The sequence below is a fragment of the Spermophilus citellus genome, assembly GCF_964194105.1.
Source record: "Spermophilus citellus genome assembly, chromosome: 2".
Taxonomy (NCBI): domain Eukaryota; kingdom Metazoa; phylum Chordata; class Mammalia; order Rodentia; family Sciuridae; genus Spermophilus; species Spermophilus citellus.
This window is the reverse complement of record NC_138183.1, coordinates 199,658,686-199,670,362: the sequence shown is the minus strand read 5'-3', so window position 1 is coordinate 199,670,362 and position 11,677 is coordinate 199,658,686. Positions and strand designations below refer to the sequence as shown.

General features: G+C 36.1%; 1 protein-coding gene across 1 annotated transcript in view; it reads left to right on the top strand.

Moving 5' to 3' along the window:
• RRP8 (ribosomal RNA processing 8) overlaps positions 1-11,677 on the top strand; it is a 66,009-nt gene that overhangs the window by 16,274 nt on the left and 38,058 nt on the right. The gene's annotated exons all lie outside the window — the stretch shown is intronic.

The window sequence follows — 11,677 nt, the reverse complement described above, 5'->3', positions numbered from 1 at the left end:
GAGACAGAGAGTTGAGGGAAAAAGATAAGTGAGAGAAAAAAAAATGTGTAAAATAAAATTTAAAAATAAAGATAAAGGAATACAAGAACCAATCCTAAATGTACTAATCAATTATCTTAGTCCTCAAAGTACAGGTCCATGAAAAGTAACTGCCTTCAAAAATTGCTAGAAATGAGAAAAAAAGAAACAGATATGTATATGTATCTAGTTAAAGATAAGAGTTCATTAAGAGTAAAGAAGAGAGATGGTGGGGGGGTAGAAAAGAGTTTGTAGATTCAAGGACAAAGAGGCAAGGTAGGATATGTTTATGAAGGAGAAGAAGAAAAACATAGAAACAAAATAATTAAAGGAAGAGTGAAAGAATACTAGAGTTTTGGCTGTTAGCAAGAAAAAAAGGAGAAATAGAAACAAAGGGAAACAGATTTGTAACACAACAGAAAATCAATTCAAAATTTACTAATCAAAATCTCGAATCCTCAACAGCAGGGAACAATAACTACCTTCAAGAAATGCTAGAAATGAAAAAGCAGAAACAAATATGTATGTGTACAAATGTATAAATGTCCATCATTTATCATCAGCATACATTCAAAAACAAAATAACAAAATAGTCAATAGGAGTATGTGCCAAACCATCTTTCCATTACTCAGCTCCCCTTATCTGGATGGTGTGGAGAGCTGTGGAAGATGCTTTCAGCTTCACTTACAGGGTGTAGTTGCCATTGGGTTCTATGAGATGAATTTCTGTAAGTGAAGCTCCCTGGGGTACAGATTAGGTCTGGAATTGCTGTGTTAATTATAATAACTTTCAAATAAATATTAATATACAGTACAGTAACCCCCACATTTTTCTTTCCTAAAAGGACTCTTGTTATCTTTTGCATTTCCATAATAGGTTCCTTAAACACTGATGGAATATTCTAAAGCTGGCTCAGTTTGAGGAAAATCAATATATTTATTATACTCAATCTTATAATTCTGTAGTCTATATGTCCATTTCTTTAATTGCTTCAGTAATGTTTTACATTTATGTATAAATTTCCTGCACATCTTTTGTTAGATTTGTTTCTAGGCATTTACTGTTTATTTTAATGAATTGCAAGTGAGAGCTTTCAAATTTTCATTTTCTGCTTACTCATATATGGAAATGAAGTAGACTTTTTTTTTGTGGTGACCATGAAGCAGTACCCTTGTTAACTTAATAATTTATCTGTAGCTTTAAGTTTTTCCTACATACATTATTTTTATATAGTCAATTTTATTTCATTTTTTCCTTTCACATTTGATTTCACTGATTCTTTTTTTCTTTTTTGGGGGGTGGGGTGGGGGTGGGGTGAGGGTTAAGCCCAGAAGTGCTTTACCATTGAGCTACATCCCCAGGCCTTTTTTTTTTTTTTTTTTTTATTTTGATAGAGGGTCTTGCTAAGTTGCTGAAGCTGGCTTCAAACTTGCAATCCTCCTATCTCAGCTTCCCCAGCTGTTGCAATTACAAGTGTGTGCCACCATACTAGGCTCATTTATTTATTTATTTTTGTTTTACTCTACTGGCCAAGAAGTCAATTTCTATGTTCAGTAGAAGTGTTGGAACCCAGTGTGGTGATGTAAGCCTGTGATTTTCCAGTGACTCGGGAGGCTGATGCAAGCCTGGGCAATTCATTGAGACCCTTTTTCAAAATAAAATTAAAAACTGGTGGTGTAGCTTGGATGTAGAGTGCCACTGGGCTCAGTTCTCAGCTCAGTAACAGGGGAGGGGAAAAAAATTTTAAAAAAGTGTTGGTGGAAGTCCTTGTCTCATTCTCAAAATCGAAGGAAAGCTTTCAGCATTTCATTACTAGGCATGAATTTTGCAACAAGGTTCTTGAAGTACTCCTAGATTAATGACTTGATGTTCTAGTGGTTTTTTTTAAATCATGAATTGTACTTTGTATTTTGTCAAATGCTTCTAAATTGAGATAATCACATAATTTTTTAAATCAGTTAATATAGCAATTAGTAGATTAATTTTCTTACATCAAATCAACCTCAAATTCTTGGAATAATATCAGTTTGATCGATCCTTTTTATATATTAAAATAAGCTTATGAGTGCATCTAAATATTTCATCATAAAGCATTCTCCTTTCAACACAGTGCTTTTATGATTGATTCATGTTGCTACATGTATGTGGAAATCTATAGCTTATTTTTCCTTCTTCTCCAAATGTTCTAATGACTTCCCATCTCATTCAATACCAAAGTTCTTATTGTGACCTACAAGGCCCTGCATTATTTAGATTCCAATTACTTCTCTGACTTTATCTCTTTACTGTTCACCTCCTTGGGACAATATTAATTGATCCAACATATGTGTATGGAGTACTAGGAGAGAAAGGGGCAGGAAAATATTTGAAGACGTGGTGACTAAAATCTCAACATTACTGAATAATGTGAACTTAAAGATTCAAGAATCTGTGAATCCTGAACAAATAAATATAAAGAAAAACCACACCTGGGAATATTATAATCAAATTGCTAAGAGCCAAAGAAAACAGAGAAAAGCATAGGAGACAAGGATGTGATTAAAAACAGACGTCTCATCAAAAGCAATGGAGTACAGATGACACTGGAATGACATAGTCAACGTGCTTTTTAAAAAAGAAGTTAAACAAGAATTTGATATTCAGGCAGTTTAGTAGCCTGGACTCAAATAAAAACAATTCAAGGTGGTAAGGGTGAGGGTAAAAAAAAAATTGAAGAATTTATTACTAACAGACCAACATAAAAATTTAGTTCTTTGGGCCAAGGAAAAATGATGCCAGATGGCAACTCAGATCTACAGAAAAAAAAAAAAATAACACCAGAAATGTTAAATATGTGGATAAATACACAAGCATCTGTATATTTTATTATTCTTTAAAAGACATATGACTTTAAAAATGCATACCATGTATTGATTTTAGAACATATATTGCTACATATGGCAATAGCTCAAAGGGTAGGGTAGGGATACTAGTGGAGCCATAATTGTTACAATTTTACCTGAAGTAAACTATATGACCCTTAACTGGACTAATTAAAGTTTTGTAGTGTAATCCCTAACATAACCACTAAAATATAATGCAAGCAGATCATACATTTAAAAAAAGAAGTAAATGAGTTAAAATGAATACTAAAAGCTATTTTAATAATACTGAGAAATATTGTCATTTGACTTAAACTGTAGTCAGGTTCCACTAAGTTCCACAACCTTGGCCTCTGCTCCGTCCTAGTGGAATCCAGTTTGAGAAAAAGTTATACCAAGTCGTTTTAGGGAAAATCTCCCATCCTTGCTATCTGATTACCTTCTGCTGTTTTGTCACAGTGGTCTACCTTAAACAGGAACCGTACCCAAGTCATTTTAGCTAAAAACCCCTTATCCTTGATGCTTCCTTTTAATAATTTTCCACCCCCTGACCCCTATCATCCTCCGTGGTTATAAATCCCCATGTGATCTTGTTGAAGTCAAAGTTGAATCTGATCTCTGTCCCCCACTGCAAGACCCCAATGCAGTAAAGCCTGTATGTACCTTTTGCCATGGCCTCCTTTGAAAGACTTCTGCCCTACTTATTTTTCCTCCAGTACTGGGGATCAAACCCAGCAACTTACACATTCTAGACAAGTACTCCACCACTACATTCCCAGTCCTTTCTTAAATTTTGAGACAGAGTCTTGCTGAGTGGCCAAGGCTGGCTTCAAACTTGCAATCCTTCTTCAGCCTCCTGAGTAGCTGGGATTATATGGATATGCCACTGTGCCTGATTACCTTACCATCTTTAACAAGTATTTAGATTTTTTTTTTTATTAAAAGCACATAGGAAAGCAAGAAAGGAAAAAAAAACAAATGGGTCAAATAGAAAGCAAATAGCAAAATGACAGACCTAAAATTCAACCAAAACATTCAATTTAAAGTAAATAAACATTCTAATTAAAGGCAGTGTTTATGAAACTGATTTTAAAAAGTAAGGTACAACTATACACTTAGACTTCAGATACAAAGACAGGGATGACTTCTGGACTAGATGAACTTTTCCCTATTCCTCCTGTTAAGTATATCCGAAGATACTGTATATTATATAAAACACGCATTTAAAAACACTGCTGAAGCTGGTTGTGGTGGTGCATGCAAGCTACTTAGAAGGCTGAGGCAAGAGAATAGGAAGCTTGGAGGCAGCCTGGGCAACTTAGCAAAACCCTGTCTCAAAATTCAACAAAAAAGGCTGGTGGGGGGGTTGCATTTTTTATTGGTGTCCTATGCATATGTCCTGGGAACAAGGGTCTGATTTCCCATTCCAGTGCAGGAGTTGAATGGATTGCAGTAGTTACCCTGTAGCTGGAACCACTGTAATTGGTTACCTAGCTTACAAAATAGTCTATGCTAAAGATCTTCGCAATAAAGCAATGACAAACCTTCACAGCCAGAAAGACAACCCCAAGATAGTACATGCTTTTGACATGGAAGAGCTGGGAGATAACACTGTGTACTGTCATTGCTGGAGGTCCAATCTCTGTTGCTTCTCACATAAAACATAAAACAAGAGTCTGGAGACAACACGGGACCTCTAATTGTCAAGAAAAAAAAAAAAAAGGACAGTTTTGATTCAGCAAACCAACTTGTTATAAGGTTATCTGATTGTTTAACTAGAATGACTGTCTCCTGTCTAATTCACCTCTCCTGAGTTCTAAATGTGGTATATTGCAGACATCAGTTTTCACATTCATGGTATTTGCCTTATTGTTGAAACACTGGTGCATATTTGTTTAAACAAAAAAAAAAAAAAAGAAAGAAAGAAAAAACAGCAGTATAGCCTATGGGCTATTTTTATCTTGTAAGGATCTATTTCTTTAAATTTAAAATGATGATTTTAGAATATGGTTTTATCTTGAGGTTAATGTATTCAGTTATTCTAAAATCACGTGTTTGTAAGTTTCAAAGAAAATTTATCACCATTTCATTTTGCTTAATTAACCTAGAAAGTAAAAAGGGTGTGATTAGGCTACATTAATTCTTAGTACAATCTACAAAGAATCTGTTATGACCTTGATTTTCTTCTTGACAGTGATAATGACCCTAAGAAAAATAAAGCTTCTGTTTTTTTCAATCAGAATGAACCATGAATGTTATTCTACTTAATTATAAGTCAGCCAACTTAATAGTAAAAGACAAGCAATTTCAAAAAATAAAAAAGGCTGGGGCTGTAGTTCAGTGATAAAGTACTTGCCTAACACATGTGAGGTCCTGGGTCCAACCCCCAGTACCAAAAACAAAACAAAATTTAAAATAAACAAACAAAAAACCCTTTGAAAGGTGGAGAGACAGATCACCTAGCAATCTCAGGACACAAAGAATGACATTGTGGTATATTTTCTGGGTTATCTTTTTTCCTCCTCATATAAATCAGGCTTGGAACTAAGAAATCAGCAATGCAGAAATGTCAAGAGGTAAATCCAAGCAAAAACCCCAAACAAAGCCTGCACTCTCTATAGAAAGACCTGGAAAGGACAGCCTAGCAAAACCAAAATCAAACAAACCACACACAGAGACACTATATAGATGTCTTTAAGCTAAGCTCAATCCATAGAAGAATTTATGATCGCATTTTCTCTACACCAGGAAAAGCAGAGGAAGGTAAACTTGACTTTCATCCATATGGGGCTGTAAAGTGCCTCAGTATCCACTACTGCAGTAGTGGTCAGAGAAGGTCAAGTAGAGATCCAGACCTTGAAATCTTCTGGCCAATAATGAGCCCTCTATCATTTCACTGGTATCAGTGGAGATCACAGGGTAGCTTCTATTCTTAACCAGCAGCAAAGAGGAGCCCCTTCCTTTCTCTAATGGGATGATGTCAGAGGAAGATAGAAGTAACAAGACCACTACCACTGTGTCAGTGGAGATCATGTGAAGAACCCAAGCTAGAACTCCAATCTTCACCCAGAAGTAATGTCATCTCCCACAGGTGTCAACAGAGGCTGAATTGGAAACTTGAATATCTACTTCCTCCTAGCAGAAACTAAACAGAATCCTTTCTTCTGCTAAGTAGTATCCAAGGAAACTCTTAAGATGGGTTTAAATATAATCCATAGTTGCTTAACACAAAAATATTCAGAGCTGGGTATGGAAACATACCAGCTGCTCAGGAGGCTTAGGCAAGAGAATTGCTTGAACTTAGTACTGTTTGAAGTCAGCCTGGGCAAAAGTAGCAAGACTCTGTCTCAAAAAGAAACAAGAAAGTCAAGTTTAAATTGAAAATCATTTGTCATACCAAAATCCAGGAAGATTTCAAACTGAATGAAAAAAAAAAGACAACTGATGCCAAACTAAGGCAATAAGATGTTAGCATTGTCAGGCAAGCATTTTAAACAACCATGGAAAAATATCCCAAAGCTATTCTGAATGCATTTGCAACAAGTAAAAAGGTGAAAAGCCTCAGCAAAAAATGATAGAAGAAAAACTAAATATAGAGATTTTAAAATTGAAAAATAATGACTAAATTTAAAAGCTCTGTGGGTAACTGAACAGCAGAATGGAGGGAACAGAGGAAAGAATCAATACAAGATAGAACAATACAAATTACTCAATTTGAGTGATGGAGAGAGAGAATAAACTGAAAGAAATACACAGAAACTTAGGAATCTATAAGGGCTGTAACAAAAGCTCTAACATGTTATCAAACTCCCAGAGGGAGATGAGAAAGAGAGGGAGGTTACGAAGACACTCCAAAAATGACTGAAAAGCCGCAAGTTAGCTGAGACAAAAACTGTAGATACAAAAAGCAAAGTTAGCATCAAACAGTAAAAACATTAGAAATACATACCAAAATATGTGACCATTAAACTTCTGAAAACTAAGTACAAAGAATACTGAAAGCAGCTAAATTAAAAATGACATCTTACCTATAAGGGAAAAACTATTTGAATGATAGCACATTCCTTATCAGAAACCATGAAGGCTATAGAAAAATGGCATCAAGTTTTATGTTTGAAAGAAAAGAACTGCCAACCCTGACTTTTATGTGAAATGAAGAAGAAATTTGAATATTCTCAGATGAAGAAAAACTAGGTAAATTTGTTGCCAGAAGACCTAAACTAAATAGGAATGGCTAAAAGAAACTCTCCAACAGAAAGGAAATGACAATTCAGAATGCCAGGAAGGAAGGGAAAGCATGGTAAGCAAAAATATGTATAAATATAACTAGCTTTCCTTTTCCTATTTTTTAAAAAAAATAACTGATAATACATTTGTTAAAATAATTGACCTCAGCATCTGCAGTGGTGACTTCAGCCTCCACTCCTGGCTCAGTGCTGATGAAAGTAATCTTAGTCTCAGAAGGACTGAGCAAGTGAGTGAGTCACCTGTGGGTTCTCATCTGGAAACAATCCCATGTCTTAGAACCGTTACCATGAGGAGTTTTTTTGTTTTGTTTTGTTTTGTTTCTTGTAGTGGTTTTCCGAGTCTTGCTAGGCATGCAAATGTTTCTTTAAAACTTTCAGGGGGCTGGGGATATAGCTTAGTTGGCAGAGTGCTTGTCTTGCACGCACAAAGCCCTGGATTCAATCCCTAGCCCCACAAAAAATAAAAAACCAAAACTTTTAGGTTCTTTCCCTTTGTACCTTGGATTGTCAATATGCACCTTCTCCAGTGATTTTATGTTGTAGCTAGTGAGGGTAATTTAATTTGATGTATTGCTACCTTCTGATTCTCTGGGTGTCTTTACAGTATCTTTAAAAGTCATCCATGGCTGCAGAGAGGCTTCCTGACCAACTTGTTTCTGATCATGAGTCAGGAGCAGGAGCCGATTAAACCTCCAGAGCTCTGTGGCACCCACAATTATGTGACCCTCAGAAAGATTTTCCCTTTTCTCTTGAGTTTTCTGAATTATGTATATAATAGTTGAAGAAAAATTGTAACACTATCTGATGTGGTTCAAAGTGTATGTAGAGGAAATACTTAAAACAATTACATTTTAAACTGGGAAGAGTGAAAGGAGGTAAGGTTTCAAACATCACTTGAACTGGTAAAATAATGACACCAGTAGATCATGTTAAAGTGTATGTATATAATGTAATATTTAGAGTAAACACTAAAAAGCTATACAAAGATATAAACTTAAAAACACTATCTATAGTGGGCTGGGGTTATAGCTCAAGTGGTAGAGCACTTACCTTGCGTATGTGAGGCACTGGATTTGATCCTCAGCCCCACATAAAAATAAATAAAATAAAGGTATTGTGTCCATTTACAACTAAAAAAATTTTTAAAAACCTATGAATATCCCAGAATGGAATTCTAAAAGTATTCAGTTAATCCACAGGAAGGTAGTAAAAAAGCAAACAGAAACAAAAAATGAGAGAATAAACAGAAAACAATAAAATGAAAGACTTTTCAATAATTACATTTTATGTTAATTATCTAAATACATCAGTTAAGGAACAGCATTGATGGGCAATGACATCTACAAGAAACTTATTTTGAATATAAATTTAAAATAAGAGGCTGATACAGATTGGAGAAAATCTTTGCCACCTGCACCTCACACAGAGCATTAATCTCCAGGATATATAAAAGACTCAAAAAACTTAACATCCCCAAAACAATAAACCAATTGTCATGGTTTGAATGTGAGGTATCCCCAAAAACTCGTGTGTGAGACAATGCAAGAAGGTTCAGAGAAGAAATGATTGGGTTACAAGAGCCTTAATGCAGTCAGCGAATTAATCACCTGATGGGATTAATTGAGCGCTGGCTGAAGCCAGGTGGGGTGTGGTTGGAAGAGTTGGGGCTTTGGGGTATATATTTGTATCTAGCTAGTGGAGATGTGTCTGTCTGTCTGTCTGTCTGTCTCTCTCTCTCTCTCTCTCTTTCTCTCTCCCCCCTTGCTGATCATCATGTAAGCTGCTTCTTTCCATGACACTCTTTCTCCATGATGTTCTGCCTCATCTCATGCTCCAAGGAATGGAGCCTGCTGCCTGTGGCTTGAGACCTCTGAAAATGTGAACCCTCAAATAAATTTTTCCTCCTCTGCAGTTGCTGTGGTTGGGTCTTGTAGTCACAGCAGTAAAAAAGCTGACTAAAACACCAATCAATAAATAGGCAAAGGAACTAAACAGACACTTCACAGAAGAAATATGATCCATCAACAAATCTATGAAAAAAATGTTCAACATCTCTAGCAATCAGAGAAGTTCAAATTAAAACTACATTGAGATTTCATCTCACTAGTCAGAATGACAATTATCAAGAATACAAGTAACAAGTTTTGGTGAGGATGTAACAAAAAAAGGTACATTCATACATTACTGGTAGAACTGCAAATTAGTGCAACCAGTCTGGAAAGCAGTATGGAGATTCTTCAGAAAATCTGGAATGGAACCACCATTTGACCCAGTTATCCCACTCCTAGTATATACCCAAAGAATTTTAAATAAGCATATTACAATGATGCAGCCACATCAATGTTAATAGCAGCTCAGTTCACAATAGCTAAACTATGGAACCAACCTAGATGCCCTTCAGCAGATGAATGCATAAAGAAAATGTGGTACGTAGGCACAACGTAATATTACTCAGTCATAAAAAGAGTGAAATTATGGCATTTGCTGGTAAATGGGTGGAACTAGACACTATCATCCTAAGTGAAATAAGCCAATTCCCAAAAACCAAGGCCGAATGTTCTCTCTGATATGAGGATGCTAACTCACAATAAGTGGAGGGGCGGGGAAGAATGGATGTTCACTGGATTAGACAAAGGGGAATGAAGGGAAGGGTGGGGGGATGGAAACAGGAAAAACAGTAGAATGAATCAGGCATAGCTTTCCTATGTTCATATATGAATACACGACTCCCCATCATGTTCAACCATAAAAATGGATAGTTATGCTCCATGTATGTTTGATATGTCAAAATACATTCTACTGTCATGTTAACTAAAAAACAAACAAAAAATTAAAATAGGAGACTGAAAAATATGCAACCAATCAAAGGAAAGCAAAAGTGACTCTATTAATATCAGATAGATTTCAGAGGAAAGAAATTTGAGAGAGACAAAGAGGGACATTTTTATAACAATAAAAGGGTCAATCCACCAAGAAGACAGTAATCTTAAATTGTGTATACCAAACAACAGAGTGTACAATGTGAAACAAAACTTAAAAAACTCAAAGAAGTATATAAACCCACAATTATAGTTGAAGACTTTAGCACCCCTCTCTCAGCAATTGATAAAACAACTAGAAAACCAGCAAGTATATAGAACTAAACACCATCACCAACCCACAAGATCTAATCATCATTTATAAAAACCTCGAAGCAACACAACACCATTCTTTCCAAATACTATGGAATATCTACCGAGATAGATTATAGCATGGCCCACAAAACCAATCTTAATGGTTTTAAAAGAATTGAAATCAAATAGAGCGTTTTCTCTGATCATAATGAAATCAAATTATAGAAAATCTCCAAATACTTGGAAGCTAAATCATATACTTCTCTTAACAACCCTCTTTGGTACTATAGACACTATGATTCCTACTTCTACAGGGCAAAAGGCTTTCTGTTCAGTATTCTTACCGTATAGTGGTCCTGCCACTCTGCCTCTTAATGCTCTTGGGGCTATAGTGGGCCCATGCTGCAGAACAGTTTCCTTCAAGAGTCCCAGTCGGGAAAATGCAAAAGCCTCTGTTCAGTTGTTAACTCAGTTTATCTGCTGCTTCTTTCCCTTTGAAATCTCAGATCAGGTTGATTTTGACATTTTCCTTTGTCCTTGTTTCCACTCTATATGCCCCTGTCCATCAGGATAAGAGGAGACACGTTTTCTTCCTTTTGTCAAGTGTCTTACTTATTTCTTTCATTGTTTGGGACTTTAACTTCCTAGTAGGATTTAAAATTATCTAGCAAAATTTAATAGTGAAATTGTCAAATCTGGAACATTTTTACATGACATCCATTATATTTGGGCTACACTTCCATATGGTACTCATTTTATCTTTAACTGGCAAAATTTATTGACTTAGCTGGGTATAATTCAAGAAGGAATTTCCATCTAGAGAATGTTGTGTATTTGTATAAAATATTCTATACTGACCAATTTCAGATGGCTTTACAGGTGTCTCACTGTTGTTTCCTGCCTTTACTGAAGGATAAATAGTAGTGATGGTAAACATAGAGGGCTCATTTATCCAAAGGGTCTTTTTAGAACTCTGCTAATCTGCTCTCCCAATGGAATGGCCATGACCCTCCTTAACCAGGTTATAGGAAATGGGTTTCTGAAAAAAAGTGGGAGCATTTGCCTCTCTGCCTATGGTTTATTAAAGGACATTACTTGCACCTCAGTCAACTCTACCACGCGGCCTGCGCAGTGGTTTCATTAATGAGGTTCTGGCATTCAGTTAGTTAGAAGAGATCAAAATAAAACACACAGACAGTACCTTATTTTAATGCTAGGTCCAAGACGGCTTGCCTCTTTTCCCTGCCTCCAGCCGCCCAGCAGGGCAGCAAGGATTACTCTGGGCTAGCAGGAGAGAGAGAGAGCGAACACGCCGGGGAGTAGCCTTTTATTTGGGGGGACAAGAGATTCAGGGGAGAATTCCATCCAATGAAGGTTGAGGGGGGGCTGCACTCCAAGGTCAGGGTCAGTGATTGAGTCTCCAGGGTCAATGGTTAC